Source organism: Peromyscus maniculatus, chromosome 4 (genome assembly GCF_049852395.1).
Source record: "Peromyscus maniculatus bairdii isolate BWxNUB_F1_BW_parent chromosome 4, HU_Pman_BW_mat_3.1, whole genome shotgun sequence".
NCBI lineage: Eukaryota > Metazoa > Chordata > Mammalia > Rodentia > Cricetidae > Peromyscus > Peromyscus maniculatus.
The window spans coordinates 133,266,344-133,290,916 of NC_134855.1; the positions used below are offsets into that span (position 1 = coordinate 133,266,344).

A 24,573-nucleotide genomic window follows, 5' to 3' on the forward strand; every position below is an offset into this window, starting at 1 on the left:
CACAATGGAGTACTACTCAGCAGAGAAAAACAATGAAACCATGAAATTTGCAGACAAATGGATGGAACTAGAAAAAATCATCCTGAGGGAGGTAACCCAAACCCAGACAGACAGTCATGGTATGTACTCACTCATAAGTGGATTCTAGATATAAAATAAAAAACAATCAGACCACAACCCATAGAACCATGGAGGCTACATATATAGCATGGAGGTCCCTAAGACGACTGTGGCTTATAATAAATTTCAGTTTTACTCAATTATTGAAAAAAATAGCCAAACGAATGGAAACACATGAACTATGAACCAAAGGCTGAGGGGCCCCCAGCTGGATCAGGCCCTCTGAATAGGTGGAAGCCAGTCTGAATCTGAAGTCAGGCAGAAACAACAGCTCCAACAGATGCGATCTAAATACCAGCAAAAGCTAAAGAGAGATGAATCTCTGCAAATCAGGAAGGAAGCTGAGGAAGCTGAGCTCCAACAAATGAAGGCGATCCAGAGGGAGAAGAGTAACAAACTAGAGGAGAAAAGGAAACTTCAAAAAGCCTCAGAAGTGACGCATTCCGAGAGCATCACCAACACAAAACTGCTGAGTTCTTGAGCAGACTGGACACAGACCAGAGAATGAGAACTGCCTGTCAAACTGCTCTTCGTGCTTCCCAGTCCTCAGTATGGGCCAGTAGCCAAATACACAAGGATTCTCTACGGAAGGAAGACAACCAAAAATTGCAGAAGATGAGGGATGGACAAAATCAGAAGAATCGATTACTAGAAACTAAAGGACGACACCAAGAGGAAGAAAGAGGCCAAATCCTTCAAGCTGAGCACTGGAGGGTAAATAATGCTTTTCTGGACCGACTCCAATGCAAAAGTCAACCAGGTGGCCTTGAGCAGTCTGGAGGCTGTTGGAATATGAATAGTACCAACAGCTGGGGTATATGAGAAACAGTCACTACCATCGGGCTTTCTTCAGCTGACCTTGAAAACCCTTATGAGATGCTTTTCCTTCATGCAATTTTGTTTGGCTTTAGTTTTTATACCTCAACTTCAACTGCCCACCTACTCAGCCGAGGGGTTGTGGGTGGCCAGTTTTCCTCTGTCATTAGTTATATGTGGATTTAGAGGCTCATTGCCGACTCGTGTTTAATCTCTACTGCCAGCATAATGTTACCTTATTTCTCCTAATTAGTTCTGCCTCTTATTAGAAGGCTAATTAGAGCAATGTTAGTAAAATAGTAAAAGGGAATTACATGACATTCAAGGTAGTTAGAGCTGTGGATGCTGTAGGCTTGTGTCCCCTAATTGACTTTTTTTTTCTTTACTTATTCTTACAGCAGGTTTGGGGATCATTCGGGGTCTTTCTGAATTCCTATTTTCTTAATCTACAAATCTGAGCAAAAGGAGATCCCTTATACTTTTATAAAAAAAATTTATAAATAAATTCCCAACTATTTCTGTAAAAAAAAAAATGGCTCTGGAGTTGGATTATTGCCCTTCTTCCTCACACTCAAGCACGCTAGCTTTTATTTCCTCCAAATGTCTGTCCTTGATCAGCCAGGTGACCTGGCTGCATGACAAGGAGGAGAGCAAAACAGAGCAGCTCAGGGAAAGGCATCCTGTGTTTTCAAATAACTGAGAAGTGAACTATTTACAACAGGGATTACTGCTGCTTACCTTATATTCCCTTTCAAGGTTTTATTGGACTCTCTATGTACTTCCCTCTCTTCTGTCTCTAATACCTTTCTGAATTATAAAATTCAACTCAATATTTGTAGGAACAGTGCATAAAATGTCTGTATCTCAGAATTTTTAAGTTCATTGGGTATAGTTTTAAAGAAAAATCTTTAATATCAGTAACAAAAGGTTAGCTTAAAACTTGTAACAAAAGGGTTGATAGTTAGAAATCTACAGCATGCTTGCAGCTAACTTGGATTCAACTTCTGTTTATGAAAACAGATGATTTTAAAAAGAAAAATGGGGTACACCTGATGAATTCACCTTGGAGTAAATAACCATGATGTAGCTTGCTGATATCTTAGGTGATGACCTCATCAGGATGGAAGCAACCATGTGGCTGGCAACAATCTTTACTAAGGTTAAAGAGATGACATACCATGTGACTTCACAGCCATCTTGGTTAAGGTGATCACATGGTATAAACCAATGAAGGTAACACCCATAAAACTTCTAAGTCCTACAAAGCCCTCTGCTTACCACTGTATATCCTTTTTTTTCTTTTAGACTAAAGAGGCAATAGCAGACCTCCAGTCTGTTTTGGATTGGTATGGACATTTGTATAATGTTGAGAAAAAATAACTGATGAGGACAAATCATGAACAATGCTTATAAAAAATAGGACTTTAAAAAACATGCTTGATAATTAAAGTTCATGAATTCCTAAGGTTATAAAGGGCTACTCAGGTTAACAGAAACTGACTTAGAGATGTATATCTAACCACTTATGTATTTCTAACTGTGTTCAATACCAACTAGGTTTCTAAAAAACAATACAAGTTTTAGATAAGAAGAATATTTGATGAATAAGGTTTATGAATTTCTAGGTTCATCCAGGCTAGCAAAACCTGACTTGACAATGTATTTCATGCCCCCTTGTCTTTGCTAACATTGTTAAGCTTTAGCTATTTGGATAAACTAAGTCATACAAAATTCTGCAAAGGTATATGATTGATGGATCAGGAAAAGTAAAGTTCCCAGTCTCTCTGTAAACTGTATTTAGGGTTTATTGTTTTATTTTCATACTAAAAAATCTTCAATTCTAATTTGAAGAAAGACTGAAACTTAAGAGAAACAAAACTTTAAAATCTAAATATTATAAAAAGCTACTAACCTGCTGTACAACTGCTGAAGATAATTAAGACACAGTCAGTCACCATATAAATGATCAGATTTTTTTAATGTGCTCAGGAGTATGTGTATAATCATGTTAAGTATGTAATTCATTTCAAAGAACAAGCTTTAGCCTTCTGAATATGTTATCTATGTTAAGCTTGAATCAAGTAACTAAAAACAAGCAAAGTTTGTTTCAAATCAAGTATACTTAATAAAAGATTATGTGACTGCCCTCAAACCCTTCAGAGAGATCTGCTGAACATAGCATTCAAGGTGCTTAATGAAAAAAGGCTTCCCATGACAGACAGAAAAAACAGCTTCTCATAGCAGCAGCTGAGGTTGTCTCCAAAGAAATGGGCAGCAATGGACTCTGCCTGGAACTTGCGTCAAGTGTGGTAATGCTGACCACTTGGCAAAGAACTGCTCCATGTATCACCCATCACCAGGCCTCTGGCCAAACTGTGAACACTGTTGGTTCGACCACTCTGCTATCTCTTGACAAGATAGGTCACGAACTTTCCGAAGTTCTTTCTCCACAGGAAAGTCTTTGAGACCTTCTGGGTCTGCCATACGAGTGCTGGCACTGCCCTGGGCAGTCAAAGGCTTAATGATATCCTGTATGACAGCCAAAGACTGATGCCCTCTGCCCACAACAAATCCACTAGATCACTATGTAGCACCCGACTCTGGCTGTCTATGTAGTGGGTCCCTAATTATCTTAATTGATAAAGAGGCCAGTTGGTTTATTCTTCCTGTTTAAATTTAGCCTTCTCAGATCTCTGTGATTGCTTGATAGGGAGACCCAGCTTTCTAAGACTCTGCAACAGCAAGACAACCATGGCAGCTCCACTCCTGAGGGGCCAGTTGCCCAGGCAGTCCATTTCATATGTAAATATCAGACCTTGTTTTACTTAGTTCTCCTTCTCCTGATGAGAAAGGCAAATTTACAGACATGATTACCTTTCTGCAGACTTCATTCTGAGAAAGAAAAATTCACAAAACAGATTTCGATGTAAAAACAGACCCAAACTGCCATACTTTTCTTACCAACAAACTTTACTTTTTACTCAAAAATACCAGAATCTGCAAACAAAACAAGGCCAAGTATTCAACACATGGAGGATCTGTTTTCCCCAGAGGGTCTAAGGGTAGGGGTAAGAGATAAAGACAGGAGATAAGGGCAGGGGGGAAGGGAAGATGAATGGAGGTGGAGTTGGGTAGAGTGGGGTGATATTTTTGTCCTGGATGGACAAAGGACTGCCTGCCTCTGAATAAAGAGAAGACAGACGTGTTCCATAGGCAAATGGCAGTTTATAAAAGGAAAAAGGGAAATGTCCTGTAAGGATTGATTGGTTGGTTTTGATTGGGCATTTTAATAAGGGCAGCCCAAGGGGAACAAAAGGTTGCTGGGCTTTGATAACTGGACCTTGGTGGTCAGCTTCAGAGGAAGGGGAAAAATAAGGAAGCAGATCTTGGTGGCTAGTTGAGGAATGTGTTCTAACAGTTTAGCAAGGCAGAGGGGATGGGGAAAGGGAAGGCCTGCCAGAGCCATGTTTGCCATGCTCAGGCCTAAGTTCACCACAATGAAGAGCACACAAGGCTCTCTGTGTCCCCAGGGATGGTGCTCTGTTCTAGTCACTGTTTGAGATTCTAAGGTCACCACAATGAAGAGCACACACAAGGTTCTATCTTTGTCCAGGGATTTGGTTCTATTCTATTCTATTCTATTTAACTAACCATGAATGAAGAAATTCAGAGCCCACAGAATCACAGAGAGTACTTGATGTTTTAGGAAACCACAGTAGGAGGTTATGAGAGGAGGAGGGTGGGAACTGAGAAGCTGAGGGAAGACAGAAGGCAGTCTGAGGGTGAAAATTTCCAAAAGAACGATGAAGGACAGCAGAGAAGGAGCTGTGCTAGGACACATGTGGAGGATGAGAGTGTGGGAAGGGTGTGAGGGAGGCATGAATGAGCTTTCTTTTTTAAACAAAGAAATCAAGCCCAGTGACTGCAGTATAGAGGGAGTTCACTGTGAGGGGACATTTGACAAGAGTGAAGGTCGGGAGGGTCTCTAAGAGGAGCTGTAACACAAACAATAACAGGTCCAGCCTACATTGTTCTCTCCCAGGGTCTGTGGAAGAGTCTACCAACTAGCTGAGGATATTCAATGAATCTAAGCACACTGAGTTCTTTAGTCCATTTACTTTATTCTTCTAAGTCAATTCTATCTACACAGTTTCTTTTCTGCTCTTACTTAGCTCCTCTCAATGCCTCCTGCTCTCAGTCCCTTCTGCTGTTCTCTCATCATTCTACCTAGTACTTTCCATCTCAGTCCTCATCTTTGTTCTTCTCCATCCATTCTCCCAGTGCTCTCAGAGAACCAGATTATAGCACACAGTAATTCTTTGGTAAAGCATTGCAAGGCTTGATGTTTTCAGGATCACAGAGGGAGGTGATGAGGTTCCACACATAAAGCAATTAATTGTCGGCTTGCAATTACAACCCAAAGGGGCGTGACTAAAAGGGAGTTTTCTGGTAGGGTCAACTAAGGCTAAGATCAATTATGGAATTTATGTGCTCAAACTATGATCTAGAAATGGCTAGGTAGAATGTTAGGGGTCAATAAGTCACAAGAAAGTAAACTGTCTTTGGTGCTACTTTTCCCGCTTGTCCAAGCTGAAGCTGCTTTCTTATAGGAATGGGAACATGGCTAAGCAACCAATGTCAGAGCATGTAGTATTTGGTTAGTAAAAGCACTTTCACTCAGAGTAATTGCTGAGGAGAAAATCTAGGAATAGAACCTGGCTGAGAAGGAATTAAAATTTAATTTGCACAAGAAAGAAGCTTGGCACCTATCCCCTGTCTGGCCTTGTAGGCAATCTCCTTGGGTCAGGGGGAAGTAACTGCCTTGACTCAGTAACTAACAAATGGTTAAAACATCATCCTAGGAATGTGAGCAGTAAATCTCTTAAGTTAGGGTCTTGTGTAAATAACCCGGGGTGAAGGTAAGGAACTGAGGATTTAATTGTTAGTGGTTCTTTTCTCTATCTGTGGGGTGAGATGAGCTCATGTTTATCTATGTGCAGTTTTGTTCTTCGAAAAAAAAAAAAGGTATCTTTACTGAAATACTTTTGTCTGGAGAATGACCCTGGCCATATATGTTAATGAAAAAATAAACACAGCTTGGGACATTTATCCAATTACCCCAAATGTATAGAGAAAGTTGTGCCCAACATTGAGATGCAATCGTGAGATTGCATGTACACATAACATGGAGATGCACAGTAAATGGGGAGAATCATAGCTGTTGTTCCACAAGAAGTTTACAACAGGAGACAGCCAGTTCATTCAAAAGGCAGTAACTCCATAACACCTTGCCTGATGGTTTCCTCTAACAGAACCCTCAGTTCTGATAGGTTGACATTATAAGTCTAGTTGTCACTGCTGTACACACCAAGGACTTTTGCTACTAGTGGCTCTCAATAGAGCTGGGGTCATGTCATGGGTCATGTATTCATTTGTGATTTCTCTGTGCTGATTACACTTTTCTCAGGTGTCAGCCTTTGAAATTCCTTGAAAAGATACAACAGAGCTTGGGACATAACTTAACCTAAAAAGTGTGAGCCATGAAAGCAAGAAAACCTGAGTTTGATCCCCAGAACTCCAATCAAAACATCTGGCATGATGGTATACACTTGTAATTCCAGTGCTGGGGAGTCAAGTTAGGAGGATCTCTGGGGCTCACTGGCCAGCCAATCATGCCTAGTCAGTCTTGGGCCAAGTGAAAGACACTATCTCAAAATTTAAGTGGAAGGGACTCAAGTACCAACCACCAACATTGATATCCAGTCTCCATGTGGACACACATGCCCACACACATGAGCACACTCACACATGCATGCCATCCACTGTCTTCTGTGATTTCCTTTTCTTCATAAACCACACTCCTGTGTGACTTACTGCAATCTCCCGTGCTCTTTTCAGTCTCCCCCACTAGCATATGGACATGTTCAGACAGAAGATATATGCTGTCTGCTGCTTTACCTCAAGAGCCAGGATGACTTCCAGAGCCATAGCCTGGAGAGGGTGGAGCAATTGATGCATTTGTTGCAGTAAGTGATACAGTGCCAAGTTCTGTGGAAGCAGATGAGGAGCCCAGCAGCCATCCCAGGGGCTTCAGGAAGCTTTACTGAGGTGGCAGGATCTGACAGGGGTAGAAGGATGATTTCTGCCTCTGGAATGCTAGGATTAAAGGCATGTGCTATCACTGCCTCCCTAGTGGCTTTTCTGTTCTCTGATCCCAGATAAGTTTATTAAGGTACACAATATTTTGGGGAACACAATACCACCACAGAGCCCAGCAGCCACCCCAGGGGCTTCAGGAAGCTTTACTGAGGTGGCAGGATCTGACAGGGGTAGAAGGATGACACCCCTGCCACACACCTGGCCTTGGCAGCTCTCCTTAGTCATGGAGGGAGATTCCATAACTCCTTTCTTCTATCCTTGACTCGAAAGACACAAAAACGTAGCCAAAACTGCCAAGTTCTGCTGCTGGCTGGGGCTGGAACATGGCCCCCTCATTCAATTACATCTTCACTAGCTTTCTGTTTTCAACAGTTACCTTCACTGCTTAAGATTGGATATCCTGGAATTTGCTCTGTAGACCAGGCTATCCTCAGACTTAAGAGATCTGCCTTCTCAGTGTGGGAATTAGTTATGCAACACCACACCTGGCCCTAAGCTCTTCTCTAATTCCTTTTAATTTTTATTTAATTTCTTTTCACTTTTCTTTAATTCATTTTCACAAGTTGGAATCTTATCTGAGTGGGGTCTGACCCTGATGTCACCACTCTCTTTTCACATCAGGCTTATCTTTAATCTGTTTATCTCCTTGAACGTGGGATTTAGCTCCATTTCATTTCCTGTTGCCCCATTTCTCCCCAAAGTGTAGATTTTATTTTTTCCTTTCTGAGCTTGCTCCTTTCCATTATAGATCTTCATAAGAGTGGACACTAGTAACCATATGACAGAGTCAATACCAGACTGTTCTGACACTTCCTCTGTCAAATAAATTAACCCAAAACTTTTCACTTTAGCCTCAGGAAGATTTTCAGAACAATGGTAAAAAGCAGCTACATTCTTTTCCAAAATATCACAAGAACAGTCTCTAGGATGCATACTGAAATCCTTCTCCTCTGAGACTTCTTGAGCCAGGTCCCCACAGCTAAAATCACCCTCAGCATCACTGTCTTCCATGTTCCTACTAGCATGGCCTACTTGAGGCCCTGCTTAAAGCACTCTACTGCTTTCCTAATCCAAAGTCCCAAAATCCACATTCCTTCAAACAAAAGCAAGGTCAGGCCTATCAAAGAAATAACCAACTCTTGGTACCACCTTCTGTCTTAGTTAGGGTTTTATTGCATTCAAGAGACACCATGATCATGACAATTCTTATAAAGGAAAACATTTCATTCAAACTGCCTTGCATTTTCAAAGGTTTAGTGCTGTGAGATGTTCTGTATGCCCTGTGGGAGCCCGTTCTCGGGTTCCTCGTGGCTTTACCCAACAGGTCCACATAGAGGGTGATTAGGACCATGGGCCTAAGTGCAGGTCTCTGAGATGGTCTGCACTTGGCTGTGCTGGGGGATGGTCTGTATGTCAAATTGCTCTGATTGGTCAATAATAGCAATAGATAGCAGGGAGGTGAGGTGCACTTTCCAGTCTCACTTTGAGAAGAAGGAAGAAGCCCCTATACAGGTCAGGCAGTCAGCAGTGTCAAGAGTGAGGATTTGAATCCAGGTCCTGCCAGTCCCAGTAACAGGCTCTGACCTGACCTTGGCAAGTCCACTCAACACCCTCATGATGCCCCAGGAACTTCCTTGCCCATAATTCCAAGAACATCGATGTACAAGGTATTAGTTAACTTATTTAGCAGCTAGGGCAACTGAGGCCACCACTACTAACTCTAGCACCCCTAGTCTGTCTTCCTGGGGTGTGAATACCCCTCATAACAAGATTTCAGGATGGCTCTTGGCTCTGTGCCCCATATGTGGGAACAAGGTTTTCATGGGTTTGTGGAACATGGTGTCACACAGACAGGAACAAGTTCTGCACACAGAAGCAAGCCATGACAAAGGCACAGCAGGTCTGACTGCATGAACTCCCAGAATCACAAGTTCATAATGTCCCTTGCTATGGTCACATCATATTGAGGACAGGCCCTAAGGGCTTCGCAAATAGCAATGCCTCACCTCTGTGCTGTCCCCAACCCAGGGCCCAGCCCGCTCCTGTTTTTGTGCTCTTGAAGCTTTACATGGGCCACAGTTGGTGACCAATTCAAGACCTGGGGCCTGTGGAAAACAGGATGTACAAGCCTAGGGACAGTCTCACCCGCCACCTGGCTGCTGCCTGGTCTAGGCAGAAGGAATCAAGCACTGGGTTTGTCCCACTCTGCGACCTTGACACCTGTGGGCATAGGAAAAGCTGTACATGTGAGCCATAGGGTAGGAGGCACAGCTTGGGCTCTAAATATCAGAGCGTGGTCAGTTCATTAATTGTGAGATGGTGGTCATCTCTCAATCCTGTAGTCTGGATTTTCTGGCCCTGAACATCCTGGAGAGTCCAGATACCAGCTTTGTTCAGAGTTCACAATTGATATGGCCTTAGAAAAATCTGTATATTACTGACATTCTTATTTTTATTTTGTGTTTGTATGTGGATGATGTTCATGTGTGATTGCAGATGCATGTGCCCGTTGAGGTCAGAGGATGAATTTCGGGAGCTGTTGCCTCCTTCCACTTTTCTGTGTGCTCTGCCAAGCAAACATGTGTCATTAGGCCTGTAAAGCAAGTTCCTCTCCTGCTGACCCATCTCACAGACTCAAGAAGAGATATGGGCTAGCATGAAAAATATATACATCTTGTGCCTGTAATGTGGAGTCTACATCACAGAATTCCTTTAGTTTCTCACTGATGGCAATAAACTACCTCTTCACCCACCTAGGAGTTGGGTGTCCACAGAAGTCCCTTGTCTTTCTTCATCCAAACATTCTTCAGTTGCAACTATCTGCCAAAGTCCATCAGAGAATAAAGTCATTATTAAGAACATGAAATAAAGGGCATCATTTCAACATCTGGATCTAGCTATAACCTAAACCAGACTGAGTCTATGAGTTTTCACTTCATATCCTATTTCTCTTTAACATCTTTGTATTTCCTCTTACCCAAGAGCACTGGGTTCCTCCCTATCAGCCAACATCCATCCCAGCTTGTACATTCATACATCATCCACCTTCTGTGCAATGGGAACAGCCACACTACATACATGGCCTAATCAAGGTAGGAAGGATGTTAATCATTTAGACAGCCTTCATGGCTCCATATGGAAGAAACACCCTCAATAGCACAGTGGCCATGGACCCACTCAGTTTCTTCCTTTATATTTAGTGTTGGTTCAATTTTCTGCTCTGAGCACTAGACTTGTGGAGGAACATTAAATAAAATCATCTAGGAAGCTGTTTTTAAATACATGTGCTTGAGTCAGCAAGATGGAGGTAGTTCTTTTATTGACCCATCTTTGTACCCATTCACAGAGGCTGACTCCGCCCAAGAGATCATGAGGGCATCCAGATGCAGAGAGGGAACATAGGAAGGATGGGAAGAGTGACCTGGGGACCACAATTTTACCATACTTATTGCATGACCATAAGCAAGTGTCTTTACCTCTGAGTTTTCAATGAGGAGATGGGCCAGCCTAGGCAAACACTATGAGCTTTCCCACCATAACATCCTCCCATTCATCCATCTTGATCCTCTTCCCAGATCACACTGAACAGACCACTTCATGCCAGTCTCAAGTTCCATAATTCTGGGCATTGGTCTCCATCAATCACAGCAACTCAAGCATCCTGAGCAACTATTCAGGTAGAGTTTCTTGGCTAAGCTTAGATATTTTCTTTGGAGTCTCCTTAGAACATTCTCAAATAAGGACTTGCATCTCATTCTGTGATCACAATGAGGGCCACTGTTACCCCAGTGTCCCAGGAAGCCATGCAGAGAAAAAAGGATTTCATGTGAATCCATCTCCAACCTGTGAAAAAGACTTCATCCAATGGGCCCCCCCATATGAGGGTCATTAGGAGACTTTGGGGCAAGATGCAGAGGGAATGTGCTGTTTGGGTCAGGGAACTTTAGAATCTAACAAATATGAAGACATAGATGATACTGTGTCAGACTAATGACAATCTAGGTTCAAATGGTTTCTGTTGACTGTTCAGATTTTATTGCATCAATGACTTGCCACAGTGTTTGGAGAAAGGCTTCTTCCTTGTGTCTAGGCTCAGCAGTGATACAAGCATAGCTACTTCCCTAAGGACAGTGTTCCCCAAACTTGGTGGAATCAGGTAGTGTGCACCTGAAACTGTTCTCTGGGGAGAGGTCTGAAGCTGGCATCATGGAATCTGTGAAGGTTCACTGAAGCAAAAGAACAGATTTAGGTAACATGAGGAAGTGTAAATATGTTTCAAGTAGAAATGGCAGCAAGCAGAAAGGACCTGACATAAAGAATTTGGGTCAGCTTGTCTTTCCAAGACCTTCCCCTCCATACCCTGGCTGTGTCTCTAAAGTTCCCCTCTAGATCTTGCCTGAACAAGACAAAAGCTTTTCCTCAGTCGTAATTGTATGTAGTTATGTCTATTATTTTTAATCTGAATAATAAAAGTAGTGGGTTTGCTATGGCATGTTCTACAAGCTTAGTTCCTCTCCCTCTCCCTCCCCTACTGGCCTTCCCTCCCTCAGACCATGCTAATTGCTTCCCCTTCCTTTTCCTTTCCTTTCATGTACATTCCCTGCTCCCTCTTTCCCCTTCTTCTCTTTCCTTAGGACTCCTTTTCCCCTCATGGTCTTCTTTTTTATGACCCTCACACATTCAAATATATATGTGTGTGTGTGTGTGTGTGTGGTGTGTGTGTGTACACAAAAATTGAAAACTCATAGTACAAGACAAAAAATGGGGTGATTTGCTATTCTGAATCTGAATAATTTTGTTTACCACAATGACTTCCAGTTCCATTCATTTCAAGAATTATCATGATTTTATTTCTCTTTGTGGCTGAATTAAATTCCCTTGTTCACGAGGCCTCAATTTCTTTATCCACCTGCTCCACTGCAAACACTAATATAGACAACTTTAACTGGTTTGCCATTATGAGACATAAGAGGAGGAAACTCATCTCACTTTGCATTTCTCTAATCCTAACCATCCTCTCATTTTTCACATCTTTACTACAGGTTCATATAATTTCACTAAAGTGTTATGTCATAACTCTTAGCATGTGTTTCTGTATTTTGCTTGACCTTTCCTTATTGATCTGTGTTGACTGACTAGAAATGAAGGGCATCTCCACATCTGGTTTAGGTGTGCATAAACTCCCACCTCTCTTCTCAGCTATAGAAGAACTTGGCTAACTGACAAACAGGTCTTATGGGAACAGGAAAGCTCTGCACATGCTGCCTTCAAACTTTGTTCATGTGTCTCCAGAAGCCAAAAGAGGGTGTGAGATCCCATGGAGTTACAAGGTGGTTATCCGACATCCAAAATGGGCGCTGGGACTGAACTCTGTTCTTCTGTAAGATGTGAAATCTCTCAACATTACTTAAAGATACTCAATAAGGAACAGGAAAGTAATCTACAGAAACAAAGGCTAGTCTTCATAGTTGCTTGATCTTAGCAGCTAAAGCTGAAGGATGAACTGAAAAATCACTATACAACCTGAACAAAAAGTATAGGATATCACAATTCTAATCTAAAATGCGTTACACCCAAAGATATGAAACATGTTAGAAACTGCGGAGAAAGTAGCAGGATAAACTGTGTTACAACCAATATTTTAAAGAATCATTTTAACCCATGGCTCATTTTAACACTTAGGGACTGTTGTTACTGTTGGTTGTGGTTCCTGTTGTTTTATCCCTGATTCATAATGTCTTTGTTTCACAGTGGACATATTTCTATACACACATCCCAGTCACTTCACTTTTCCATCTGGCACATGCTATTTATTCTGTTCATTCCTTGATTTTTCTCCCAGCTCTTCCGTTAGGACACTCTACCTCCTCCTGCAATGTCGATTCATTTACTCTGGGCCTGATTCCCAGCTGTCAATTTGGGGTCCCGATTTCCCACTTTCACTAGTTGGAGCAATATATCCCCTCTATGTTTTTTCCTTGGTTCTAGATGTTTCCATTTCTTAGTTTATTATCTCAAGTTCTTGACTAAGTTTCTCAAACTCACATAGACGATCTCAGGACTAAGTACAGACCCTCAAGTCACCACTGAAACAGGTACACAAGCAACTTCAATTGCTTGGCCAATTTTCAATTGTTTTGTTAGTAAATATTCTAAATATATTAGTAAAAAGTCATCGTGGAAACAGTGGATGGACCCAGCTGTGTGGACACATTTCCTAACCTGACAGTCTCAGGTTCTGCATCTGGACAATGGAGATGGTGGCAATCCTCCCTCATTGAGATGTTGCAGAGACTGACAGAAACAGCAAAAACAAAAACAAAACTGACTCTCTGAAACAAGGAGGATGGGAGCTCATTCTCTAGTGGTGCCGGCACTGACTGATGACTGTTTTTGACAGAAGTCCTTCCAAACATGAAGATGGATGTACAGTCACTTCAGGAAACGATGATGTGGCCATTAACAGAATTTAGGAGTTTGGAACTCACTAGATTATGGCATACTAAACCTATTTTTGCCTCAGAATTATATGAGATGAGTTGGTACTTCTTTGCTCCCAGAAAAAAGACCACACCTCTGGTGAAGCCAGTTCAGTGTCAAAGACAGATGGGTAAACTTTGTCTTCCCCCACAGAGCTGAGGAGTTGTGAAACAAGGCTCTTTAAAGCTTGAGAAAGTCCAAGGCAGGGCTACAGGCCCAGTTTGGACAAGTCACACATCTGGGTTCCGATAATCTGTAATTTCAGGCTCAAGGTGAAAGTTCCATTTGTCCTCATCGCCACCTACATCTTGGTACCTAAAGCCTTTCTCTGAGGATGACTCTTTTCTTCTCCAAATATAGCCAGGAGGATAAGTCCAAGTTCCTTCAAGTGATAGGAAGATGGAATCCACAGCCCTCAGTTTCAAGCAGTGGTTTCAGGGAGTTTTGAGTCACACAGTCCTGGGTACAAGTTCTGGCTCTAAGGCCCAATATTTCCCTCCCTCAGTAGTCCACTGCACTTGAGAAGGTAGAGGTTCATATTAGTAAGATGTTGTAGTGAGGACAAGAGGCAAACCTGAGAGGTGCATGTTCTGCAAAGAGGAATGTCATGAGGGCACTTAGGGTTTGGGGTAGGATGCAAGTCAATGAACCTGATCAGAATCCTGGAATTGCAAGCTGACCTGTCTTCCAACAGCAAAGGTGTGGAGCTGAAGATGCTCCTTGTTGTGAATTCCTCTGTGAGTCTTTGAGTTTATGTCACTTGGATTAAGGTTGAGGAGGGGTCAGGGATGGGTGTCAGAGCAAGACTGAACATCTATTGCTGCTCCCCTCTGTGGTTTAATCCATCCTGGGCACTGTGGAAATGAGTGGTACAGTGAGGCCAGGCCAAGGTCAGTCCCATCACTGTCCAGGGAAGGCAGCCTCCCACTGCTGATGTGACAGCCAATGTTCTGACAACTTCTGTTCTTATTCCAGGTAGGTGCACAGTGGCTTCATATAGCCAGAAGTTTACCTGGTCCCGCCTGGCTCGCAGGCACTCAGACCCTAATAAACACACAGATGCTTGTATTAATTAAAACTGTTTGGCCTAATGGCTCAGGCTTCTTGCTAGCTAGATCTTGAACTTAAATTAACCCATAATTCTTATTTATGTTTAGCCACGAGGCTTGGTACCTTTTCCCAGTTCTGCCTTCAAATCTTGCTTCCCATGGTGGCGGCAGCTGGCAGCATCTCCTGACTCAGTCTTCCACTTCCCAGAATTCTCCTATCTGCTTATTCTGCCTGTACTATACTTCCTGACTGGCTATTAGCCAATCAGCATTCTATTTATCAATCAATCAGAGCAACACATTCACAGCATAAAGAAAGACATACCCAGTAGCTTCATCTCACTCCCTGTGGCATCTCTCTCTAGGATTTGCTTCTGTCACCCACACAAACTGCCTGATGTCACTTCAGAACTGCCTGCTCTGTCCATGAGTTTGACAGAGATGCCACTTTATTGTGATTTGGGGCATTTCTCTGACCAGTCTCTCAATTCACTTGGTGATGCCCAGATTGGAATAGTCACCAGAACACTTACCCTCGACTCTCCTATCCTCCTCACCCTTCCCACCTGCTACTCCCTTTCCTCCAATCTCTCCCATGGCTTCCTGGTTCTGCTCCTGGCTCCCCTCACTACCTGTCTCTCAGCTCCCCCCACCTGTCTCTCAGCTTCTCCCACCTGTCTCTTAGCTCACCCATCTGTCTCTCAATCCCCCCAACTGTCTCTCAGCTCACCCATACCTGTCTGTCAGCTCCCCCCACCTGTCTTTTAGCCCTCCATCTGTCTCTCAGCTCCCCCATACCTGTCTCTCAGCTCCCTCCTGAAGCTGTTCTGTCCCCTTGTCTTGCAGGTTTTAGTCTAAGTTCCCTCCTGGAACTCAGATGTTACTAAAGCCTCACTGTCTTTCTGAAAACTGCTTGGCCTTAGAATAGCTGGATTGCCAAAGGTGGGATACTTGATTCCCAAATTCTCACAGATTGAAACCATTTCTGCCATGGCACAAGCAAATATTCCCAAATTCCTTATCTCTAAAGTTTGTCTGATCTCCACACAAGTACATCTTAACATGAAGCCTTCTTTGCTCTCCTTGCTCCAGTCTCTCCCCATCACTAAATTCAGTTTTGTAACAACTCAGATGTCTTTTGAGTATGGATAACATTAAAAATCATTACATGCTATACTACTTTATTTTTTAAAAAATGGCTCTGGAGTTGAATTATTGTCCTTCTTCCTCAGACTCAAGCACACTGGCTTATCATTTCCTCCAAACGTCCATCTTGATCAGCCAGGTGACCTGGCTGTGTGACAAGGAGGAGAGCAGAACAGAGCAGCTCAGGGAAAGGCATCCCATGTTTTCAATAACTGAGAAGTGAACTATTTACAACAGGGATTACTGCTGCTTACCTTATACTCCCTTTCAAGGTTTTATTGGACTATCCATGTAATTCCCTCTCTTCTGTCTCTAAAACTTTTCTAAAGTATAAACTTTAACTCAATATTTGTAGGAGCAGTGCATAAAATGTCTGTATCTCAGAATTTGTAAGTTCATTGGGTGTGGTTTTAAAGAAAATCTTTAATATCAGTAACAAAAAGTTAGCTTAAAACTTGTAACAAAAGGGTTGATAGTTAGAAATTTGCAGCATGCTTGCAGGTAACTTGGATTCAACTTCTGTTTATGAAAACAGATGATTTTAAAAAGAAAAATGGGGTGCACCTGATGAACTCACCTTGAAGTAAATAACCATGATGTAGCTTGCTGACATCTTGGCTGATGACCTCATCAGGATGGAAGCAGCCATGTCGCTGGCAGCCATCTTTACTAAGGTCAAAGAGATGAATGCCATGTTACTTCACTGTAATCTTGGTTAAGGTGACCTCATGGAATAAACCAACTAAGGTAACACCCATAAAACTCCTAAGTCCTACAGAGCCCTCTGCTTACCATGTATCTCCTTTTTTTTAGACTAAAGAGGCAACAGCAGGCCTCCAGTCTGTTTTGGATTGGTATGGATATTTGTATAATGTTGAGAAAAAATAAGTGATGAGGACAAATCATGAACAACGCTTATAGAAAATAGGATTTTAAAAAGCATGCTTGATAATTAAAGTTCATGAATTCCCAAGGTTATAAAAGTCTACTCAGGTTAACAGAAACTGACTTAGAGATGAATATCTAGCTACTTATGTCTTTTCTAACTGTGTTTAACAACAACCAAGCTTCTAAAAAAATACTGGTTTTAGATAAGCAACATGTTTGATGAATAAGGTTTATGAATTTCTAGGTTCATTCAGGCTATCAAAACCTGACTTTGTATGTCAGGCCTCTTTGTCTTTGCTAACGTTGTTAAGCTTTAGTTATTTGGATAAACTAAGTCAGACAAAATTCTGCAAAGGCACATGATTGATGGAGCAGGAAAAGTAACGTTCCGAGTCTCTCTGTAAACTGTATTTAGGGATTATTGCTTTGTTTTCATACTAAAAAATCTTCAATTCTAATTTGAAGAAAGACTGAAACTTAAGAGAAACAAAACTTTAAAATCCAAATATTATAAAAAGCTACTAACCTATGGAAATCAGTATGGCGGTTTCTCAGAAAATTAGGAATTGAACTACCTCAAGACCCAGCCATCCCACTCTTGGGCATATACACAAGGAATGCTGATTCATACCATAAAGATACATGCTCAGCTATGTTCATAGCAGCACTATTTGTAATAGCCAGAACCTGGAAACAACCTAGATGCCCGTCAACAGAAGAATGGATGAAAAAAATGTGGTACATATACACAATGGAGTACTACTCAGCAGAGAAAAACAATGAAAGCATGAAATTTGCAGGCAAATGGATGGAACTAGAAAAAAATCATCCTGAGTGAGGTAACCCAAACCCAGAAAGACAGTCATGGTATGTATTCGCTCATAAGTGGATTCTAGATATAAAATAAAGAACAATCAGACCACAACCCATAGAACCATTGAGGCTATATATATAGCATGGAGGTCCCTAGGATGACTGTGGCTTATAATAAATTTCGGGTTTTACTCAATTATTGGAAAAAAATAGACAAACGAATGGAAACACATGAACTATGAACCAAAGGCTGAGGGGCCCCCAACTGGATCAGGACCTCTGAATAGGTGAGACAGTTGATTGGCTTGATCAGTTTGGGAGGCAACTAGGCAGTGGGACCGAGTCCTGTGCTCATTGCATGAGTTGGCTGTTTGAAACCTAGAGCTTATGCAGGGACGCTTGGCTCAGTCTGGAAGGAGGGGACTGGACCTGCCTGGACTGAGTCTACCAGGTTGATCTCAGTCCTAGGGGGAGGCTTTACCCTGGAGGAGGTGGGAATGGGGGTTGGGCTGGGGGTAAGAGGAGGGAATGGGAGGGGGGAGAACAGGGGAACCCGTGGCTGATATGTATAACTGAATGGTATTGTAAAATAAAATAAAAGGGAAAAAAAGCTACTAACCTGTTGTGAAACTGTTGAAGGTATTTAAGACACAGTCAGTCACCATATAAATGATCAGATTCTTTAATGTAGTCAGAAGTAAGTGTATGATCATGCTAAGTATGTAATTCATTTCAAAAGACAAGCTTTTGCCTTCTGAATATGTTATCTATGTTAAGCTTGAAGCAAGTAACTAAAAACAGGCAAAGTTTACTTCAAATCAAATATACTTAATAAAAGATTAGGTGACTGCCCTCAAACCCCTCAGAGAGATCTGCTGAACATAGCATTCAAGGTGCTTAATGAAAAAGACGTCCCATGAAAGACAGAAAAACCAGGTTCTCATAGCAGCAGCTGAGGCTGTCTCCAAAGAAATGGGCAGCAATGGACTCTGCCTGGAACTTTCGTCAAGTGTGGTAAAGCTGACCACTGGGCAAAGAACAGCTCCATGTCTCACCCATCACCAGGCTTCTGGCCAAACTGTGAAAACTGTTGGTTCGACCATTCTACTATCCCTTGACAAGGTAGGTAAAGAACTTTCCCAAGTTCTTTCTCCACTGGAAAATCTTTCAGACCTTCTGGGTCTGGCATACAAAGGCTGGCACTGCCCTGGGCAGTCAAAGGCTTAATGATATCCTGCATGACAGCCAAAGACTGATTCCCTCTGTCCACAACAAATCCACTAGATCACTATGTAGCACCCGACTCTGGCTGTCTATGTAGTGGGTCCCTAATTATCTTAATTGATAAAGAGGCCAGTTGGTTTATTCTTCCTGTTTAAATTTAGCCTTCTCAGATCTCTGTGATTGCTTGATAGGGAGACCCAGCTTTCTAAGACTCTGCAACAGCAAGACAACTATGGCAGCTCCACTCCTGAGGGGCCAGTTGCCCAGGCAGTCCATTTCATATGTAAATATCAGACCTTGTTTTACTTAGTTCTCCTTCTCCTGATGAGAAAGGCAAATTTACAGACATGATTACCTTTCTGACAGGCTTCATTCTGGGAAAGAAAGATTCACAAAACAGATTTCAATGTAGAAACAAAACAAACTACCATAGTTTTCTTACCAACAAGCTTTACTTTTTACTTGAAAACACCAGAAACTGCACAAGACACCCAAAGACCAAGTATTCAACACACAGGAGATTTATTTTCTCCACAGGGTCTCAGGGTAGGGGTAAGAAATAAAGACAAGAGATAGAGGAAAAGGGAGAAGAAATGATGAATGGGGTGTGGGGGTAGTATTTTTGTCCTGGACAGACAAAGGACTGCCAGCCTCTGAATACAGAGAAGACAGACATGGTCCATAGGCAAATGGCAGTTTATAAAAGGAAAAGGGGAAATGTCCTGTAAGGATTGGTTGGTTTGTTTTGATTTGGCATTTTAATAAGGGCAGCGCAAAGGGGGAATAAGACTGCTGGACTTTGATAACTGGACCTTGGTGGTCAGCTTCAGAGGAAGTGGAAAAATAAGGAAATAGATATTGCTGGCTAGTTTAGGAATGTGATCTAACAGTTTAGCAAGGCAGAGAGGATGGGGGAAGGGAAGGCCTGCCAGAGCCATGTTTGCATGCTCAGGCCTGCTAGATCCCTTCATTACTATTCCTTTAATTTTAAAAGAAAAACTTGTTTCTCAATGTCTGCTCTGAGTAATCAAACACCTATGTGTCCTGGAAAACGGACTGAAGGTTTCCAGATAAAGAAAAGCAAAGTTTAAAGTTTATACAAGTGGTAAGTGGTTTCAGTAAAAAATCTGAGGTGTCCACACTATCCCAGCTGGAGAGGGCAGGGAAGCTCAGTCAGCACCCTCCCTCTTAGAGAGATGGGTGGCCAAGGAGAACTACCTACTACAATGGGGATCTCTCCACTGTGCCATTTAAATGGATCAGCAGCTCTGTGACTGGCTTCCCTTTGTAATTTTTTTTAACTCAAAATTAGAACTTTTTATTTATGTTGCTTTTCTATTCTGTTGTTGTTGTTGTTGTTGTTGTTGAGACACACTTTTCCTGTGTCCTGGTTGTATTAGAACCCACTTATTTTTTTTTCATTTTTTCTATTAATATAAGATTTTCAATTCATTTTACATACCATTCACAAATTATCCTCTCCTCCCTCTTCCCTTCCCCCATACTTTCCCTGAAATCCACCCCCAATTTCCATCTCATCCAAGGCAAGGTCTGGCATTGGGAGTCAGCAGAGCCTGGTACATACAGCTGAGGCAGATTCAGGCCCCTCCTTCATGCACCAAGGTTGCATAAAGTGTTTCACCATAGGTGCTAGGCTCCAGATTAGAGGTGGGTCATCCCACTTCAAACATCTAGATTAGAAGTGGATCTTCCCACTTCAAAGGTTCCAACGAAGCAAAGAAATCCCTCACAAGTGCGCCCTGCCTAATTTGGGTGCAATTAATTCCAGATGTAGTCCAGCTAATAACCAAGAATAGCCATCACACCCTGCATGTTCTACATATGAAGGACAGAGAAAATGGGATTTAAAACTTGATCATGTGCAGAAAGAAGATGGAAGAAACAAGGGAAACCCCCATCACTCCACCACAGATGCACACTGATCCGTGCATGGCCATGACACTGAATGTCATTGGAGATTGGTGAGCAGTTCCACTCTAAAGAATTTCAGTGCTCTGGACTCCCAGCAGCGCAGAAAGAATAATGAAAAGCTGTCATTTAAGTGGTTGAAGCCAACCAGTGGCCAATTAGCACTTCCTGCCCCAACGCTCTGGCTCCAAGTCTTTTGTCTCAATGTCCATCCCAACTATCCTCCCATTGGTCCTTGTAAAAGTTGCTACATCCACTCAAATTATTCCCACTTTAACCATTATAGAAGTCCCATTTTCATACTAGGCCCCACCCTGCAGAGGAGCAGCAGCTGAGCCACCCAACTGAAAGGACCTCAGTGAAGGAGCAGTTCATGTGTCGATGTGCTTATAAACCTGGGCATAGGACTTGCAGAGTGGTGACCTCAGGTCTTTAACATCACGGTGTGTGTCATTCCTTCTTTCACTCGTCTATGATGCTGTAGTTAAGCATCTGCACGGGGCCAGTCACTGCTTGAGATTCTAAGGTCACCACAATGAAGAGCACAGACAAGGCTCTCTGTGTCCCAAGGGATGGTGTTCTGTTCTAGTCACTGTTTGAGATTCTAATGTCACCACAATGAAGAGCACACACAAGGCTCTGTGTCCAGGGATTTGTTTCTCTTCTATCTAACTAAGCATGAATGGAGAAATTCAGAACCCACAATATCACAGAGAGTGCTTGATGTTTTAGAAGATCAAAGCAGGAAGTTATGAGACAAGGAAGTGGGAACTGAGAAGTAGATGGAAGACAGAAGGCAGTCTGAGGGTGAAAATTTCCAAATGAACCATGAAGGACAGCAGAGAAGGAGCTGTGCTAGGACACATGTGGAGGATGAGAGTGTGGGAAGGGTGTGAGGGAGGCATGCATGAGCTTTCTTTTTTAAACAAAGAAATCAAGCCCAGTGGCTGCAGTATAGAGGGAGATCACTGTGAGGGGACATTTGACAAGAGTGAAGGTCGGGAGGGTCTCTAAGAGGAGCTGTAACACAAACAATAACAGGTCCAGCCTACATTGTTCTCTCCCAGGGTCTGTGGAAGAGTCTACCAACCAGCTGAGGATTCTAATCTGAGGGACATTGAATGAATCTAAGCACACTGAGTTCTTTAGTCCATTCACTTTATTCTTCTAAGTCAATTCTGTCTACACAGTTTCTTTTCTGCTCTCTTACTTAGCTCCTCTCAATCCCTCCTGCTCTCAGTCCCTTCTGCTGTTCTCTCATGTCTATCTAGATCTTTCCATCTCAGTCCTCATCTTTGTTCTTCTCCATCCATTCTCTCAGTGCTCTCAGAGAACCAGATTATACCCCCACAGTAATTCTTTGGTAAAGCAATGCAAGGCTTGATGTTTTCAGGATCACAGAGGGAGATGATGAGAATCCACACATAAAGCAATTAATTGTCAGTTTCCAATTACAACCCAAAAGGGGAGTTCTCTGGTAGGGTCAAGTAAGGTTAAGATCAATTATGGAATTTATGTGCTCAAACTATGATCTAGAAATGGCTAGGTAGGATGTTAGGGGTCAATAAGTCACAAGAAAGTAAACTGTCTTTGGTTCCACTTTTCCCACTTGTCCCAGCTGAAGCTGCTTTCCCAGCTGAAGCTGCTTTTTTATAGGAATGGGAACATGGCTAAGCAACCAATGTCAGAGCATGTAGTATTTGGTTAGTAAAAGCACTTTCACTCAGAGTAATTGCTGAGGAGAAAATCTAGAAATAGTGCCTGGCTGAGGATGAATTAAAAACTTAATTTGCATAAGAAAGAAGCTTGGCACCTATCCCCTGTCAGGCCTTGTAGGCAATCTCCTTGGGTCAGGGGGAAGTAACTGCCTTAACTCAGTATCTAGCAAATGGCTAAAACATCATCCTAAGAATGTGGGCAGTACCACAGAGATCCACAAAGATACCCCCGCAAAAGACTGCTGGCAATGTCGAGAGACGGCAGGAACTGACCTACTCTGGTGATGGGATGGCCAAACACCCTAATAGTTGTGCCATAAACCCCATCCAAGGACTGAGGAATCTGGATGCAGACATCCACGGCTGGGCCCCTGGTGGAGCACTGGGAGTCTAATTAGTGAGAAAGAGGAGGGTTTATATGAGCGAAAATTGTTGAAGCCAAGGTTGGATAAAGCACAGGGACAAATAACCAAGTGAATGGAAGCACATGAACTATGAACCAAAGGCTGAGGGGCCCCCAACTGGATCAGGCCCTCTGAATGGGTGAGACAGTCATTTGGCTTGATCTGTCTGGGAGGCAGCTGTGCAGTGGTGCCGTGTCCTGGGCTCGTTGCATGAGTCGGCTGTTTGAATCCTGGGACTTATGCAGGGACACTTGGCTGGGTCTGGGAGGGGGGGACTGGACCTGCCTGGACTGAGTCTATCAGGTCGATCCCGGTCCTCGGGGGAGACCTTGATCTGGGGGAGGTGGGAATGGGGGGTGGGCTGGGGGGAGGGGGAGGGGGACGAGAGGGGGAGAACAGGGGAATCTGTGGCTATTATGTGGAACTGAATGGTGTTGTTGTAAAATAAATTAAAAAAAAAAAAGAATGTGGGCAGTAAATCTCTTAAGTTAGGGTCTTGTGTAAATAACCCAGGGTGAAGGTAAAGAGTTGAGGATTTAATTGTTAGTGGTTCTTTTCTCTATCTGTGGGTGAGATGAGCTAATGTTTATCTATGTGCAGATTTGTCCTTGGGAAAAAAGGTATCTTTGTTGAAATATTTTTCTCTGGAGAATGGCGATAGCCAGGTGTATGTTAATGAAAAATAAACACAGCTGGGGACAGTTGTCCAATTACCTCAAATGTGTAGGGAAAGTAGTGCCCAAGACTGAGATGCAATCGTGAGATTACATGTACACATAACATGGAGATGCATGATAAATGGGCAGAATCATAGCTGTTATTGCACAAGAAGTTTACAACAGACAGCCAGTTCATTCAACTCCATAACACCTTGTATGATGGTTTCCTCTAACAGAACCCTCAGTTCTGATAGGTTGACATCCTGAACTCTAGTTGTCACTGCTGTACACTCCAAGGACTTTCCCTACTAGTGGCTCTCAATAGAGCTGGCTCTACTCATGTCATGGGTCATGTATTCATATGTGACTTCTATGTGCTGATTACCCTTTTCTCAGATGTCACAATTTTAAATTCCTTGAAAAGACACAATAGAGCTTGGGACATAACTTAACCTAAAAAGTGAGAGCCATGGAAGCAAGAAAACCTGAGTTTGATCCTCAGAACTCCAATCAAAACATCTGGCATGATGGTGTATACTTGTAATTCCAGTGCTGGGGAGTCAAGTTAGGAGGATCTCTGGGGCTCACTGGCCAGCCAAACATGCCTAGTCGGTGAGTCTTGGACCAAGTGAGAAACACTCCCTCAAAATTTAAGTGGAAGGGACTCAAGTACCAACCCCCAACATTGAAATCCATTCTTCATGTGGACACACGTGCCCACACACATGAGCACACTCACACATGCATGCCATACACTGTCTTTGTGATTTCCTTTTCTTCATAAACCACATTCCTGTGTGACTTACTGCAATCTCCCATGCTATTTTCAGTCTCCCCCACTAGCATGTGGACGTGTTCAGACAGAATATATATGCTGTCTGCTGCTTTACCTCAAGAGCCAGGACGACCTCCAGAGCCATAGCCTGGTGAGGGTGGAGCAATTGATGCATTTGTTGCAGTAAGTGATACAGTGCCAAGTTCTGTGGAAGCAGATAAGGAGCCCAGCAGCCACCCCAGGGGCTTCAGGAAGCTTTACTGAGGTGGCAGGATCTGACAGGGGTAGAGGGATGACACCCCTGCAACACACCTGGCCTTGGCAGCTCTCCTTAGTCATGGAGGGAAATTCCATAACTCCTTTCTTCTATCCTTGACTCAAAACCACAACCAA

At 42.7% G+C, this 24,573-nt stretch overlaps 1 pseudogene; it reads left to right on the plus strand.

Annotated features, from left to right (window-relative positions):
• Positions 1-352: 352 nt before the first annotated feature.
• LOC143272783 (epithelial-stromal interaction protein 1 pseudogene) lies at positions 353-1,400 on the plus strand (annotated as a pseudogene).
• The last annotated feature ends 23,173 nt before the right edge of the window (positions 1,401-24,573 follow it).